The 18,881-nt window shown below is 32.4% G+C and overlaps 1 long non-coding RNA gene across 1 annotated transcript; it reads left to right on the top strand.

The window, feature by feature from the left end:
* Nucleotides 1–502: 502 nt before the first annotated feature.
* LOC139491522 (uncharacterized) lies at nt 503–5,714 on the top strand. The gene is made up of 3 exons (XR_011656566.1): nt 503–809; nt 4,037–4,124; nt 4,999–5,714. It is a non-coding gene; the product is annotated as an uncharacterized lncRNA (long non-coding RNA).
* The last annotated feature ends 13,167 nt before the right edge of the window (nt 5,715–18,881 follow it).

Here is an 18,881-nt window from a genome sequence, read left to right as displayed (position 1 = left end):
TTTTATATTAAAATACTGACACACACCAGTTTGCCATCTCAGTATGCAAGGCAAGGGTGCTTGGTGAGGTGCTGGAACTTGATGTACATGTATCATTAAGTTAATACAGTTCTGTTAGTATTGACTGCCTTTTTACAGAGACTTTCTATTCTTACTGTTATCAGTTAGTATAGACGGTTCCTGGCTTAGAATGATTCTCTGCTCAGCAAATGGTGCGTAATTAGCATTTGAATCAAATTTCTTGTAGAAGTAAAAAACACAAATTAATGTATTTGACAACTTTATTCAGGAGCACAGTCTATATTATCCGGCGTAAATAACTTAGAGATTTATGTGGAAGTTTACTCTGCTGCTCGATCTATGCTAATCGATGTTCCAGTATATTTCATATTTATATTTATTCGTGAGGCCTCGTCATCGTTTATATTCACTAAAAGCACAGTCGCCTAAATATTTTATATGGCGGAAAAATTGCGAAAATTGGGGGAAATAATATATTTTAAGTAGCATTATTATTTTAGAATCTTAAGAGGTTGCTTGCAAATTTAACTCTAAAATGAGAAGTGTATGACGATCTATAACGAATATATACATCCATCATGTGTGCAGATACGACGGCGACTATATAGGGTCTGCCATGAGTGCACTTTGTATGCCCTGCATGTGTGCACCCAGGAGGTCCTCCTGAGCGGTGTTTAGACGTACCGGGAAAATCTTATCTGATTCAGGATCAATTCATCGGTTACACTCCCCTGTCACCAGTGATTCTTTTTTGCTGACATTCTGAAAAAGTATTGTGTAGTCCCTGTGTAAGTGTTGACTCTCAACTTGCACATGTGATTTTTTAACACTCCCTGGACTTCTGCAAAAACAGAAAGTCACAGGACATTCCGACAAAAAGTCACAGGACAAAAAGTCAAACACATGTCAAACTCAGGCATAAAGTAACAAAGTTAATTAGGACAAAAAGTCACAAACAATTTGTTGACAATTGATTGAATATAAATGAAAAAAGATTTTGAAATATCTTCTTTTTATTACATATATTCATTTTTAATTTTAGGAAATTGTTCATAATATAAAAAGAAGATGTGGTATGATTGCCAATGAGACAACTGTCCACAAGAGACCAAAATGACACAGACATTAACAACTAGAGGTCTTCACGGCCTTCAACCATAAGCCAATATAAAGAAGGTATGGTATGATTGCCAATGAGACAACTGTCCACAAGAGACCAAAATGACACATACATTAACAACCATAGGTCACCAAACAGCCTTCAACAATGAGCAAAGCCCGAGGTAAAGCCCATACCGCATAGTCAGCTGTAAAAGGCAATCATACTATATCTTTTTTTTTATATTTACATGTTAAAAAATGCGTGCAAATGTAATCAAAAGTTGCACACAAACGTAATGATTTTTGTGCGCAAATGTAATGGTAATGTGCGCAAACCTAATGCACTGATTTATTTGTTTTTAATAAATTTTAATTTAAAGTTGCTACATCATGTTCATGTATAAAACTTCAAGAAAAATACAAAAAGAGTGTTTTCTTGTTCAAAGAAAAATAATCTCAAAACTAAATTGTGACTTTTTGTCCTGTGACAGTGTGTGACTTTTTGACTGTGACTTTCTGTCCTGCATTCAGATTGAATAGGGGAGTTTGGTTGACCCCGCCTCCTTCTATCTGAGACTACTATCTCAGTGATGAGCTTTATGTTTCATGTACAAATGTATTGTGCTTGTCATATATATGTATGTCGGATAAAAGCTCTACAGACCTTTAATATGTTGTATTGTTATATGTATAACCGACAATAAATAAATAGCCCCTAACAAGTAAGAATTAGGTTACTTCTTTTTGTTTTGACATCTTGCATGGGTTTTTATAGCCCCGTATTAAAATTATGCCCCCACTTTAAAAAAGGGGGGGGTATACTGTTTTACCCCTGTCTGTCCATCCATCCTTGCGTCAGTCAGTCCGTCCGATGAATATTTTTCGTCCCATTTTCCTTAGGAACTACAATAGAAGGATTTCTGAAATTTGGTTTCGGGGTTAAATAAGTCAGCTATACCGTGTGATGCATTTTCAGATTCATCACTCGACAACTTCCTGTTTTCCCAACACTTGTATGATTTTACACATGATAGCCAAGTTGAAAGTTGAAAACTAACAACCTAATTTATGTACAAAAAAATTGAAAAACAGATATGTTACACATAAACAAACGACAATCACTGAATTATCGGATCCTGACTTGGAACAGGCACAACCATAACAAATTGGCAGGGTATAAGGAACTATGAAAATATTTAGTTTTTGTGGTTTGGTCAATTTTCCGGATACTGTAAGCAATAAGGCCCCTTTATTTAGTGAATGAAATAATTGTAAGATGCACTTAGCTGTCTGTCATATTTTATATGAACTTGACCTCATTTTCATGCATGGTTCATTGGTCAATGAAACACTGCATTGTTTTGTCAGTTTATCATATGTTTAAAGTTACAGGTAGATTATATTTGGTAGATATGAAACAATTGTAAGGTGTGCATGTCTGAATGGCAGATTCATATATAAACCATGACCGCATTTTATTGTTCTTTGGTCAATGATAAGTTTTCTTGGTTTTGTCATTTTATCAGGCCACATTTAAAACAATGTATGTTTCCCCTCCCCGGGTCTACCCTTTGTAAACAGACCAGGAAGGCAGGTTTTTTTTAGCTCACCTGACCTGAAAGGTCAAGTGAGCTTTTCTCATCACTTGGCGTTCGTCGTCTGTCGTCCTGCGTCCGTCGTCTGTAAACTTTTACAAAAATCTTCTCCTCTGAAACTACTTGGCCAAATTCTACCAAACTTGGCCACAATCATCCTTGGGGTATCTAGTTTAAAAAATGTGTGGCGTGACCTGTCAAACCAACCAAGATGGCCGCCATGGCTAAAAATAGAACATAGGGGTAAAATGCAGTTTTTGGCTTATAACTCAAAAACCAAAGCATTTAGAGCAAATCTGACATGGGGTAAAATTGTTGATCAGGTCAAGATCTATCTGCCGTGAAATTTTCAGACGAATCGGACAACCTGTTGATGGGTTGCTGCCTGTGAAATGGTTATTTTAAGGAAATTTTGCAGTTTTTGGTTATTATCTTGAATACTATTATAGATAGAGATAAACTGTAGACAGCAATAATGTTCAGCAAAGTAAGATCTACAAATAAGTCAGCATGATCAAAATTGTTAGAGGACCCCTTAAGGAGTTATTGCCCTTTATAGTCAATATTGAACAACTTTTCGTCATTTTTGTAACTTGTATAAAAATCCTTTCTAAAACTACTTGGCCAAATTTAACCAAACTTGGCCACAATCATAATACTAGGGTATCTATTTAAAAAAAAAAGTGTCTAATGACCCCGCCTACCAACGAAGATGGCCGACATCAGTAAACACATTAACAGGTGAGCGACACAGGCTCTTGAGAGCCTCTAGTTTTTTTTAACTGGATGTGATTGTCATAGCATGGTCACATGAATGGTTTGACTTGTCCAGTCCAGGCCACTTATCAGTTGTTTGTGCTCAATTTGAGTGTATTTATTTAGATTATCAATCCTTCTGCTTTCAAGTGCTTTCAAGCACTTTCCAAAAATGGAAACAAATTATTTTCAGGAAAAAAATAATTTCGATTTTTTTGTGGAAAATAATTTTTTGACCCGGGCGCTTATTTTTGACCCGTGTGGGGGGAGGGGAAATAAACATTATTTTAATTTTGGCCTTAGATTTTTTAAGCATAGGTCTACTTGTTGTATAGAATGACTACAAGGTATCATATAAAAAAAGATGTCTGCCTGCCAAGGTTAATTTTACTGTGACCTCATATTCATAGAATAATGATAATATTCATGATATTGAACAGCAAGAATGATGAGTAAGTTGATGTTATATACAAATAAGACAAAATTTTCAGTTGCCTACTAATTATGTAATACATGTAGTAGTTATTTTTGTCATTAAATGATGTTTACCCTTTTATGTGTAGGGCAAGAACATGAAAGATAAAGGGGAAACTATAAACAGAAGAAATTATCAACAAAATAAGATTTACAGAGGTCAACAAAGCCTAAATGGTAAGTCCACTGTTATAAAAATTTTTGTCCTTGAATAATAATTAAATATTTATTTAAATAAGATGTGGTATGATGAAAGAGAAAACTATCCATCAGAGTTCAATTTAGTGGATGTAAGCATTGTAATTACTTATTAGAGGCCATTGATGACCTGTAAGTAATGAGAAAACCCATACCCTATACATGTTATAGTAATCTATAAAAGTCAACACTAACCAAATTTGAAACAGAGCATCAATTCAAACGTCAAATATACCAGACTAATTTATAAAAACAAAAAATTATGAAAAATAAAAATGACGGGTATGAACCAACATCAACCACTGAACTATGTACAAGCTCCTGATATTAGACAGGTATAATATGGCTGGGTTGATATAAAAATAAGAAACACTTAGCAGTCTGATTTCCAATGAGATATTTCTCCAATAAAGATCAAATGACATTTAAGGAGGCTCTAGGGTATAACAATTTCAGAAAAAAATTTTAATATTTTTTTTTATAACTCAATTTATTTATATCTTTATCATATGATACACCAAATCATTCAAAACAATCAATTCGGTTTGGCCCCAGATGACTTTTAAAATGCATATATCATTGAAAAAGCTCCAAATTATCTCCCTTTGGTGCAAAAAAGCCATTTTTTGGCATTAAAAATGTAATATCTTATTTAACTCATCGGTGGCCTATATTTTTTTATTATAATTTTAAATAAGCTGTACTTTAACTAAACTATTATAAAATTTAAGCGATTTCTGTAATTTAGTACTTGAATATTTAAATGAAAGTTTATCATATTAATCATAAACATGATAAAATAGCCATTTTATTGATCTCTTCACTGATAATTTTTGAGTTTGTGTATTTGTAGGTCAGAAATCTGGATTTTCATGGTCATCATTCACAGATCAATACTGAACGGAAAACTTAAAGCTGATATTTTTCTCCATAGTGCGACTTTTTTATTAATTTGAAATGGAACATGTTTTTTCCTACATTTATTTGAAAGAGGAAATTTCAACATGATGACTATAAACAAAAAGGAGTCATATCATCACGATCATTGATGCACAAGAACTTGATCATATAAATACAACAATGTAATTATCAATTGAAAGATGGAACGAATGAACAAGATATTAGAATGTTGTTGTCCAAATAAACTTGCTTTGTCTTCTCATTTGAATCTCTCCATTCAATAAAGATGTACAGAGGAAGATCTTTAAAGAACAGATTGAAAAAATGTTTTGTCTAAGAATTGCAGGAATATTCTAGTGAATGAAATTATTTATTGACTTCACTCTTATATAGTGGACTGAATAATTGTACATAGCAAGCTGTGAATAAAGAAAGCAAAAACTTTAACAAAAAGTGTTTATATTATAAATTTGCAATTATAAGCATACTATTATGTACACCACAAAGTTATATATAATTCAAATTGTTTGCCTATACAAGTATTGCAATGAACCTATAACAAAGAAAATCTTACCTCATGAAAAGAGTGAACTATTCAGTCAGAATATGAAATATTTTTTCAGTTCTATTTTTCATAATAGAATAAACAAGACAAAGATTTCAAAACAATATTTTTTCATTTATTTAGAAATTTCATCATTTTGTTTCAGTGAAAGGACTTTATTCTTTGACTGTAAAATATTATTATTATACATTCCAAAATAAGAATAATATTTATTGTCATATAAACAAATAAAAAACATGTTTGTGACAAAATTTAAAAAAAATTATATATATGTATATATAAAAAATATAAAAAAAACTCGTATACATTTTACTACCAAACAGCATTCATTGTAACATACACATAACTTTATATTTATATATATATATTTATAATTTTTATCCCATAGGATTTTATTTTGTCCCATGGGATATTAAAAATCCCATGGGATAATTATAGTCCCATGGGATTTTTTTTGTCCCATGGGACAACAAATATCCCATGGGACTACAATAATCCCATGGGACCAAAAAAAATCCCATGGGATTTAACCAAAATCCCATGGGATAATGGTAAATCCCATGGGATTTTGCCCTGTCCCATGGGATATTGAAAATCCCATGTTTTTATAATTCAAATTGCAAAATAAATATGAAAGTAACAGTATAAAACCAAAGAAATTATTGAATCCCATGTAATTCCGCACATTTTGGTTATATACATGATATTGTAGCTCTTGTTTGAGGCGGCGGCGGATTTGCAAATGAGTGTTTTGCAAATTAAAAGTGTCCAGTCTTATATGCTTTAAGCAAATGAGCAAAGAGAAATTTTATTGTCATACAATAACATGATATAAACTACAGCAAATGATAAAAACATTCCAGCGTTTTTAATTAAGATTCCCCATCTACCTAGATACATAATACCGATGTTAACAGATATTATCAAAAAAACATATATATATATGAATCAGTATTTAAGTATTTTCCCATTTTTCTAAAAGAGAAAATAAAAAGGAAAATAATTAATATAGATGTTCTCAATCCGATTTGGCATTACTATTTGATATTTTTGGTTTTGAATACTCTTTAACTCTTTGACTTTTTGTAAGAGTTGATCTATCAACTGTTTTCATAAAAAGAAGGGCATTTCTGGTATGTTTGCTGATGCGACTTTATGAAAACGTTTCGTTATTTGAAATATCATTCAAAATTATAAAACCTATGGCAATATGCCCTAAGCATCAGGAGGAGCTTCACGACAATATCAATGATTGTTTTATCCTGCAATAATTCGGCTTACTTTACAAATACAGGTATAGATATTAACTTTTGCAAAATCCGCTAAGTATGTATTTATAGGCGTCAAAACCCTGGTTTTATTCTGACATAAATATTTTAATACTGTACAAACATCGAGTGCATGTGTATGTTACGATATTTCATCGCTCGAGACGTTTAAATTTTCAAATATAAAACCTAAAGATTGCCGAGCGTTTTTTATATTTACAATTTGACTACCAAGAATTGAGAAATATCAGATTGTAAGGGAGTCTTTGATGGAATATATTTCTCTAATGATTTTAGAAGATATAAAAGCACTATACCTTCCCTTTTCAATGATCTCCTAACACATGAAAAAGATACGTTTTTCATAACGATGTTATCGAGTATGGTCGCCTTTTGTTCATAATGTCATACTAGCAAATTCAGCGAAAGCAAGAACATTTGACGTCATAAGTGAATGTTGACCAATTAAGAACTGATATCAATTAAACGAACGAGTCACACGTTTATTAACAAAAGAATTATCAATCGGTTGGGGAGGTATAAGTTAAGATCGGCTAAGAATTGGAGTTAAATTGAAATGCCTGTCACAGTTTATTTTGATTTCTTTTTCCCGATCCCTCTTTGTGCAGTGTCCATTCGTTTAAGATTAAAGGGAATTGTAAAACTAATTAATGATCAAATTGAATTTTAAATTGAAGGATGTAACAATACAATTATATTTGCTCATAACGCTTTACTTTCTGTTTTTTCGTAGAATTAAATGATTTTTTTTCCGAATAAATTTATAAAAATAAAAAACTGAATAATAGAATCCATAGCATACATTCATAAAAAGCATACTTTAGTCCTGCAAAGACGATGTTTAAAAGTGGAGCAGAATATTTATTAAAATTTACTCAATGAAAGGTACAAATTAACAGAATATAACAATATGGAAATGTGTTATAATTACCAATATGAAAATTATCCAAATTGTCCTTAAAACTCAGATGTTTTCAACTATATGAGCACAACCCATACCGTACAGTAAGCCATACAAGACAACTATATGACAAAATGTAAAACAATACAAACTCGGAAATCTAAGGCATGATCTTTTTACAAAACAAATACCGAAAAACATATTGAACAGATATATAACCCAACGACAACCAATGAAATACAAACACCAGATTTTGGACAAACACATAAAACATGTGGTTGATTAAATATATTGTTTAGCGCTAAATCCTCTTCCTAACCTAGGACATTGGTCGATCCCTTTGTATAATATTGTATGGTGCATATTTTATAATGATACCCGTACATTATCAGATCATTATAGCAAACAATTTACATTATGTGAAGGATGCACTTAATAGGTGAAATTTTAAAAAAAAATCACGAATTTAAAAAAATTGTTACTATACGTTGGATGAGCATGGATGAAACACAAAATAAGCTTAAAATATTGATAGGTCATGAAAACCTTTTCGATTTTTAAGATATGGCGGGAAAAGCTGACTCGAAATTTTACCTTATATTTGTATTGGTACTATTTTGGGTGTCAAATCAAAAGAAAAAGTCATGAATCTGCTTAAATTTTGGTAAATGACCTTTTATGAGCAAATAAGTCTTGCATGTATTTGAAAAACATATTAGGTGTTATTGGACAATACATTTTACCTGAAAATCTATTTTTATTAAAACCGAGAGTCCGAAAATCTGACACAAACTCCAAAGCCTCACCTCTTTACATCCTTTAATTCTTTTTATGATGGTTTACACATATGCAGAGGAACATGTGTATGTACCTAATTGCAATAAATTTTTAACAAAAAACTGATTAAACATTTTCTGTAGTAGTAGTAATGTTTTAAGAAATGTTAATTTTCTATAGGGACAACTTCAAGGGTATTTTGCGTTGAAATTGATACTTAAATGTCCCTCGTGTCCATATGTTATGTTTGACCATGCAATTTTAATGAGAAAATAGTACACTACTATTTAAATAAATACGTGATTAGAAATGGAGTAAAAAAATATTAAAGTGAAGTAAACGGTTCAAGGAAAATTCCGGGGTGCATGTAATGTTCAGCAGTTCATGCAGTTTATGTACTACATTTCTGATCTATAAATCAAAATCGGAAGAGTAGTATTGTGCACCCAACAGGTATTTCTAAATGAAAATAGATGAAACACAAACAGAACAAAACACCCTAATATTTATGCTTTATTCTCGGACGAGGCTGCTAAACGCAAATGTCTACGGACTTGACAAACAGAAATTAATATAAACATACATTTTAATTTTAATGGATTAGAATTCATCTTATGGTTCTTCGAATAATAAATCATCTATTCACTAGAATAACAATGTTTCAATGGTAGTACACCCTAAAACATAACATCAAAATATAGAACATAAATATGATTTTTGTACATTAATTGAAAGAAATAATAAAACATTGGAACTTAAGGATGTACTTAGGTGATCTTAGGTAAAATTCAATAAATCAAGAATTCAAAATTGATACTTAAAGCTGGTAGAGTATTAGTTAAGGATCAAAATAAGCTTAAAATATTAATAGGTCATGGCGCTCATTTTCGAGATATTTGATTTATAAAATATGGCGGGAAAAGGCTGACTCGGACTTTTACCTTATATTTGCATTGGTATTATTTGAGTCTCAAATTAAATGAGAGAAAATCAAGAATGTGCTTACATTTTGTCAAATGACCTGTATGAGCTATTAGGTTGTATGTTAAAAGATAAAAAGGTTTTATGGGGCAAAATATTTTACCTTGTATCGTATTGAAAAACAGTGAGGAGTCCGAGCATTTGACACTTATTCAAAAAACCTCACCTAAGTACATCCTTAAAGTAATCGCTGACAAAGATTGCAGTAATTACAGACTAATAGATCATAATTTTTTTATAACATGTATAAGATAACATTTATTCTTGAATTGATTATACATAATTCAAAACATTTTTTTTCGATCCAATTCCCTTTACAGCTGACGAAGACTAAAATTTCAAAGATGAATTAATGTTTGTCTTTTATTCTATGTTGATCTACAGCATGTCAGGGTTATAAGATATAAGATTGCTATGCCATATTTTCTACGATTGATAAAAAAACATAGACAGGTAAAATGAACGGACAGATACAGTTCATAATATCCAGTGTAGCAGGATCTCTTCTCCCTTTCGGAACAACTGATATCGACCCCAGTTAGTGGTGGAGGTCGTTTTGCTCAGTCTTTGTTTTTCTATGTTTTGATTTGTGTACTTTTGTTTGTCCGGTTGTCGGTTTGTCTCTTTTTAATAACCATGGCGTTGTCAGTTTATTTTCGATTTCTGAATTTGAATGTTCCTCTGGTATTTTTTGCATCTCTTTGAAAACCATAAATAAACCCCTTGTTTCAATAGACTTTTATTAAAAAAAGATAAGTTGAATACTGAAACTAGGAGAATATTTATTTCATATCAGCAAAGTTACAAAAGATGCATTACATTTATTCCATAAGATTAACAAACATACATGAGATTCCGATTCACAATATTAAAACAATACACCTTCAACCTTATTCCATGTTTTTCAAGTGATAGTAAACTCTTAGTAGACCACAATGTATTCAAGACAATTGGTTGAGCTGTAAGTTTCTCAAAGTTTTTTTTAGAAAATAACTGTGAATATTTTTTTTTGTCGTTATTATTCATTCTACATTTGTTCTAACGATATTGATCTGTTAAATACATGTATATAGGTTGCATCAAGCATCACTACAACATGTACAAGGACAAACTCAGCTATAAGTCTTTTTCAGCAATTTCGCATTCGAGGAATGACGATGGAATTGTGGTGACGGCAATTATAATATATCCGTCGGCACCTGTGCAATTGAAATTCCGTTACGTTAAACCAACAAAAATGGTTATATATTAAGAATAAAAAATTCAAGGACCACAGATTATACATGTATAATGTTAATGACATTTTGTAAGTATATCTACTACATAAAATTGTGCTTATTTAGAAGGCAATATTATTGTAAATGATAATTTCCCTTTGAACTACATGCAATAAATTGAATGCTGTTGCTTTCAGTCTGATCAATTGTTTATTCTAAAGAGTTTCCTGAACTCCTGTCGAATTTCCGGTATTCTCCATGCATATATAAAAGGGTTGGATATGGAATTGATCAAATTTGGAATAAATAGCAAAAGTTTAATCTGCAATGCTAATGGTGCATTCGAGAACACCTCTATCCAAAACGACGCTACAAAAGGCCCTGTTAATATTATAGTCTGGAAAGCAATTATGATAGTAGTTAAAAATGCTCGGATCTCCCAGGACTTTTTCAGCTGTCTACTTGCGTCAAATGAACGACCGTTGTCAGTGGATGTAGTTAAGGGATTTCTATTACTATAGTGTTTCAAATCAATCATTTCCTTCCTGTTCTCCTTATATGAGAAATTATTTTTCTTTGAGCTGGAACTTTCCGATTTTCTCTGTACTGTTTTCCGTACTTGAATAATGTTTTTTTTATCCTGATTTGCTGCCATTTTATGATCATCAGTTGAGCTGTAAGAGTGTTTCTTATTGTTCGTTATCATGCTATTCTTACAGTGTGAGCTACTCAAGACATTGCAACTCTCACTGGAAATCTTTTTAAATGGATTTCGAATCTCTGATCTATCTCCATTGACTTCGGTGTTTGTAGTAACATATTGAATGTCTATATCAGTTATTGCAATAATGTTCTCCTTGTCTTCATCTTGTTTTTTGATTTCAGAAGCACTACTATTTGATATGTGGGAACATTGATTTGTTTTCGACGATTGCATACGATCAGACATGATAATATCCTCTCTTACTCTTTGCTTTGGTGCAATTGTTCCTTTGAAATATATTTTCCATAAACGAAAACTTGTGATTATTGACATTATCAATAGAACAATGATAATCACAGTTATGTGTAAAAAGGTAACAGTTACAAATATATAAAAGCTATCTCCAAATACGACAGAAGCTCTACAGACCTGCATATACTCAGCTTTTGGAGTTAGTATCGATCCAAATAATGCAATTATGAACGAGAGGAAGATAGCTACCCCGATGTGTATAAATTTGTTCCTATTAAATCTGTCATTCGTTCCGAAGTTAAATGAGCTCACCACAGAGTACCTCTGTAAACACAGAAGGAATATCAAACAATAGTTTAATTGAATACCAAATGATAAAAAAAATATCTGTACTAGGCAGGATCCAATGAATTTGTGTTGTATTACAGAACCCAACGAAAAGAGTGCTGATGATATCCCAAGAATACTGTCGCTAAAAAAAAGACCTAAAATCATAAGATGATGGTAAGTTTTTTTCAGAGCCTTAGAACATACTATGATATAGCTGATGTCCACTAAAACTGTTAGTCCAGCTAATGCAGTAAATAAAACTATAACTGCATTGTTGACCTTTGGAGCCAGTTGTATGTTCACTGTTGTCTAAAAAGATACGAATAATATAAGTTAGTTTATTACATAAACTGCTCATTTGTAATTGAATCCCGCACAAGGCAGGTGCGCACGACTACATAAAGGCAACAGTAGAATACCGCTGTTCGAAATTCATAAATTAATAGGGAAAAAACAAATCCGGGTTACAAACTAAAACTGAGGGAAACGCATCAAATATAAGAGAACTACGACACAACAGAAACACAACAATAAAATGTAACACACACAGAAACGAACTTTAATATAACAATGGCCATTTCCCTGACTTGGTACAGGGCATTTAAAAATAAAATAAAAAAAGGTGGGTTGAACCTGGTTTTGTGGCATGCCAAACCTCCCGCTTTAATGGCAATGTTTATTATAACATTAAAATGACAATATTACACGACAGGAAAACAAATGAATAATAGCTGACAAAAGGTACAAGGTTAAAAATTTAATACGCCAGATGTGCGTTACGTCCAAACAAGACTAACCTGTGACGCTATGTTTGGAAGCCAAAACAAGTAAAAAGTTGAAAAGCACTGAGGACCAAAGTCCCAAAAGAAAATGTAACCAATACGCCTGGGACAAGAACATCATTATTTTTTAAAATTTAGAATAATTCATACTTCTGTGAACAGTAAACTTTATAAAATGACTATATAATAGATCTACATGATTAAACTAAAATCTAGATTGACGAAGGTCAGTGGTTCTTTCTGGGCACTCTGGCTTCCTCAACCAATGAAAAATTTACTACCACGAAATAGCCACTAGTGCTGAAAGTGGCATTAAACACCAACCAACCAACGAATCAATCAATACGTTTAATTGATTTCAGATTTATGTTACCTCTTTTGTTACATCTATCAACTTTAATTGAAACAATTCTGGAATTTGGTGACGTCATGCAATGTCAGCATTATTTATAGCATCATTTGGGATTTAGATAAGAGAAATCACATGTTATCTCATAAGTATACGATATACGTCTATTTTATGGAAAATAAATTTGTTTTTATACATTTAAGAAATGTAGGAATGCTCACCCGATCTGATCCTGTTTATACGTGAAGAACACAATTATACCCACTATTTTCAGCCTGGTATTTTTCGTTTAACTCATATTAAACAGATAGAAAATAATTTCCTGGTGGATACATTATGACAGAGTTCACCTTTCCTTTATATCGCTTACTCGTTTTAAGAAAGCTATTACGTCAGGAATAGTTAATTGTCAAAAGTATTTCATTTCTTACTAATCACGGATATGTTTCAGTTTACAATCCCGTTCTCCTGTACCAAGTCAGGAATATGACTGTTGTTGTCCATTCGTTTGATGTGTTTTGTCATTTGATTTTGCCATGTGATTAAGGACTTTCCGATTGAATTTTCCTCGGAGTTCAGTATTTTTGTGATTTTACTTTTTCCATGTTTTTTAATCGGGATTAAACGGGTGCTAATTATTATGTGTTAATCTTTATTCTGATTGTTTGCTTTCTTTAAAGTACATGTTTTGTCAGTAACTCTTCGATTTATGGATTTAATTGCGCTCTTCAGATATCTTTAAAAGAGAGACGAAAGATACCAGAGGTACAAGCAAACTCATAAATCGAAAATAAACCGACAACGCCATGGCTAAAAATGAAAAAGACAAACAGACAAACAATAGTACACATGACACAACATAGAAAACTAAAGAATAAGCAACACGAACCCCACAAAAAACTTGGGGTGATCTCAGGTGCTCCGGAAGAGTAAACAGATCCTGTCCATATGTGGCACTCGTCGTGTTGCTCAAAGCCCCAAACAATATCGTTTTTGTGTGTAAATCTCATTACATTAACTGCTTGATAAACGAATAAGGTCTTGATAAATCACTTGGAAACTCAACATATACCCTCACGACACTAACCAAAGAGGAAATCCTGGATAGTCATAGGTCTGTTCTATGCTCCTTTGAAATTTCAACCAAAGACGAAGAACTAGATCTTCCATCACTGTATTGGATACCTAAACTACATAAGTGTCCTTACAAAGAACGGTATATTGTTGGATCTTCCAAGTGCTCCACGAAACATCTTTCTAAAGTATTAACATCTATTTTATCAGCAATCAAAGACGGGCTTAATAGATTTGGTGAAACTGCCTACTCTAGAGGTGGTGTGAATCAGATGTGGATACTTAAAAATTCCAAAGATCCTTTAGAGTAAATACAATCTAGCTCTCTTTCATCTTGTAATAGTAATAAAACAATTGACTTTTCTACACTTCACTGAAGTATTCCACATTCCAAACTAAAAGACAAATTGAAAGAGTTGGTATTGCTTTGTTTCATAAAAAAAGAATGGCCAACGTAGATACAAGTATCTTGTCTTAGGGAGGGATAATTCCTACTTTGTAAAGGATCACTCTGGTTCAAAAAAAAAATTATCTGAAGCTAACATTATCAAGATGCTTGATTTCTTGATTGACAACATATTTATTACGTTCTGAGGACGTGTTTTGCAACATACTGTCATCAGTCCAATGGGAACACTTTGTGCCCTCTTCTAGCCGACTTGTTTTCTTTATTATTATGAGGCTGACTTTATACAGGAACTTCTTAGGAAGAAAGATAAGAAGTTAGCGATATCCTTTAACTCTACTTTCCGCTATATAGATGGTGTTCTTTCATTAAATAATTCAAAATTTGGTGACTATGTGGAACGCATCTATCCCATCGAACTAGAGATAAAAAATAATACAGTAAAGTCGGCCTCATATCTTGACTTACATCCAGAAATTGACAATGAGGGTCGGTTGAAAACAAAATTTTACAAAATAGATGATTTCAGCTTTCCAAATGTGAACTTTCCATTTCTAAGTAGCAACATTCCAGCAGCACCTGCACACGGGGTATATATCTCCCAATTGCATTTCCTTTCATGATTTTTTTTCATAGAGGGTTGCTGTTCACAAGAAAGCTATTAACCCAAGAGTTCCAAATGGTGAAGTTGAAATCATCCCTTCGTAAATTTTACGGACGCCATCACGAGTTGGTTGACCGTTAAAGCATAACCGTTTCACAAATGATATGTTCCTTATGTCGTAACTACAATCCCCTCCCCTTTCATGAATGTGCATTACCGATTTAGACTGATGATTTTTTATCATCAGCTACTAGGGGACATTTGAACGCCAACATGAGAGCCCATTTTAGTGCCGGATTAACACATTTTAGCGAAAACTTACCTGGTTGAAAAATACTCACTAAGCTTTGGGCAAAGTTCAGTGTAATACAAAGGGAACAAATAATGGTCCAGAGTAAATAATGGTCCAGAGTCATTCCATTACCATTATACTGAGCAATGTTATAGTTGTCACCCAGCTATTTACGTTTTTCTTGATACATTTATCAAGTTGCGAACAAAAATTTCATCACAATCTAGACAGGATAAAGAGTAAGAATAGTTCCTAGTGCAAATCAACAGTATTGTGCAGGGGTATATCCAGAGCCCATTACAGTTCTCTAGGATCTAAATACCAGGCTATAATGAACTTTTAACATTTGATTAAATATTTTAGACATTATGTGCTGTATTTTAATGGACATCATATGTTTTACATTGTGAGGTCTTGGGTCGGTTAAAGTTTTTTATTTATTATACTAATTATACTATAATGGGTAAAAAATATTTCGCTAAAATGGGCTTTGACAATTTTAATTTTCGCCATAAAATAATCAGGTGCTACAATGGGTTCTACTTTGGCGCTAAAACGTCCGATGTTTTTCGCTCCAATGTTCTACCAATGCGCTAAATGTCCTCCGCCGAGATAACTATAACCCGTTTGTTGTTTTAACCATTTCAGGTTGTTTTTGTTTTTATATTTTATAATTTAGGAAAATTTATTAAAACAAAGACATTACCCAAGCTACTATTTAAGCCACGCACAACTGAGAGAGAAACAAATTCGATGTTTAGATTTTTTTTTAAAAAGCATGTGCAGTTGTCATAGAAGTTCCATTGTATTATATACGTTCCGATAGGAACAGATATTATGGCATTGTTCATAGTTCTATTTTCAAAGGAGCTTGTGTTGTGCGTGACAAATAAATATTGACATCTGGAGTGAAAATATGGTGAAAAAATATTGAAAAAACGGAGTCTTCAATAGTTTACTTACAAAAATAATCATGGTAATCAAGGGTGCCGAAAAAACCAGGTCCTGATTTGACAAGATGTAGAATTGACTATACTCGTGCCGATTTGACCAGGTGCCGATTTAACCAGGTGCCGCAGTGAATTAGTCACCCTACGGCTTATGATCTACTAAACATACCAATATGAAAATGAGCATTTGTACAACTATATAAAAAGGGTTAACAATGAAGGACAAACTAAATAGTTTTGATACAGTTTTAAATACAAATGTTAACTAAAATGAGATTAAAATGTGAAGAAGTGCATTCTTTTCGCGAAATAAGGATACAGTGTACTCGTGGTCCTATCATGAAGAGCACTTGAAAATATCGATCATAATGATAAGTTATAAATAAAAACTAGTACTGCAAGATTATATATACGATAAATTAGTCAAAAATTTTACGTTATTGTATTTGAAAATAAAATTAATGATAAATTCTGGAAATATGATTCCGTCTACAGGATTTGATAGTAATGACATATCACTTATCGATATCAAAAACCGAGATATTTGAGGTTTTAAAAACTCCTCAAAGAACGCTACATGCATCTTGTCCAAAGTCGAAGTTTGGTTTATCTGGTAGGCATTCATTAAAACATTTGAAACTCAAGGAATTATGAATAATTGAATACTGGAGCAGCTATGTGACCAAAAGCGACCTAAAAACATGTCTTAACCCACCTAACATGTCAACGACTAAATTTTTGTTATTTTTGGATAATCAGCTGTAATATGTTGTGGATTTGACGTAACCTCTATGGTATTACTTGTTGTTGGGTTGCTTTCTCATTGTCGTACACCACTTCCCCTTTGATATAAAATACACAAAGTAAACGTTTGAAATAGGGAAGAGGAAAAAAATCCGACAAATATATTTAACGTGTAAAAAATTATATGGCCAAATTGGATACATGAACGATATCTTGCTGTCTGGAAAACTGTTTGATAAGTTGATATCGATTTAAAGAAGCTAAACAATTATGAAGTTTGGACAAATAAAAATACATTTATTCAAATTGAGATACGGTGCACTCCGGAATATCCAAGCACCTAAGACTTTTGGTTTCATCTTAAGACTTTGTGTAATGTGTGGTACCCAAAACCTTCACTAAAATTTATATGGCTCGTTTAATTTTCAAAATATTTTGACAAAGTATTTACTTTGATCCTTTCACAAAAATATAGATATTTCAAACATTTTTAACCAACCATTATATCAGAAAAATTACACTGGTTATATAGCAGTTTGATAAACACTAATGTTGATCACTGAGAAGCTTAATATTCCATTAACAACACAACGTAATTAAAACGTTTAGCTGCTTTTACAGAGTTATCTCCCTGTAGTGTTAGGTACCACCTTAAGGTAGCACAATACAAAGTTGTTTTACTTCCAATCTCCAGCCTTTAAACTGCTGTAACTTTCTTTAGAATGTATATAAATTAATAAAAAAAAGTATGCATAGCAATGCGGATACAGTGTTTTTGTGGTTCTATCCTGAAGAGCACCGGAAAATATCGAACCTTCGTAAGTTCATCAGGTACGCTCTAATCAAAAACTGTGAAACTCAATGATGTATAAATGCTTGAATACTAGAGCAGCTTTGTGATTAAAAGTGACCTCAAAGGAAAGCCAATTCCACCTAATGTCAACGATTTAATTTTTATTATTTTCGGATATTCATCTGTTATATGATGAGGATTGTACGTAACCTCTTTTTTATTCCTTGTTCTTGTGTTTCTATCTCATTAGCTTACACCATTTCTACCTTAATATAACATATCCTGTGGTGTTTGTCGTTGATGGAATATGTTCGTTGTTGTTTTGCGGTGTGCATGTTGTGTCGACTATTATATTATTTGTTTGTGCGTTTCTCTGTGATGAATGTTCAAGCATGTGTTTGTGTTGTATTTCTTTCACGTAGTGTTGTCATTTTAGCGATATGATTGATTTTAACATAGCCATAAAGCGGGAAGTTTGGCATGCCATTAAACCAGGTTCAACCCACAATTTTGTCTTAAAATGCCTGCACCAAGTCAGGAATTGGCAGTTGTTATCGTTAGTTCGTTTCTATGTATGTTGGTTTTTGTTTTTGTTGCACTTCAGGGTTCCTGTTGTTCCTTTGTTTTCCTCTTATAGTTCGTGTGTTTCCCTCGGTTTTAGTTTGTAACCAGAATTTGTTTTCTCTCAATCGATTTATGACTTTTGAACACCAGTATACTACTTTTAAAATAGGGAAAAGGTACACAATTTGACTTTTAATGCAAATTGACATCTTTCACCAAATATATCTAACGTGTAAAGAAATATATATCCGCTTAAAAATCAT

This window comes from Mytilus edulis, chromosome 10, assembly GCF_963676685.1.
Source record: "Mytilus edulis chromosome 10, xbMytEdul2.2, whole genome shotgun sequence".
NCBI classification, from domain to species: Eukaryota; Metazoa; Mollusca; class Bivalvia; order Mytilida; family Mytilidae; genus Mytilus; species Mytilus edulis.
Note: the sequence above shows the minus strand (reverse complement) of the source record. Positions and strands in the feature narration are given on the sequence as shown.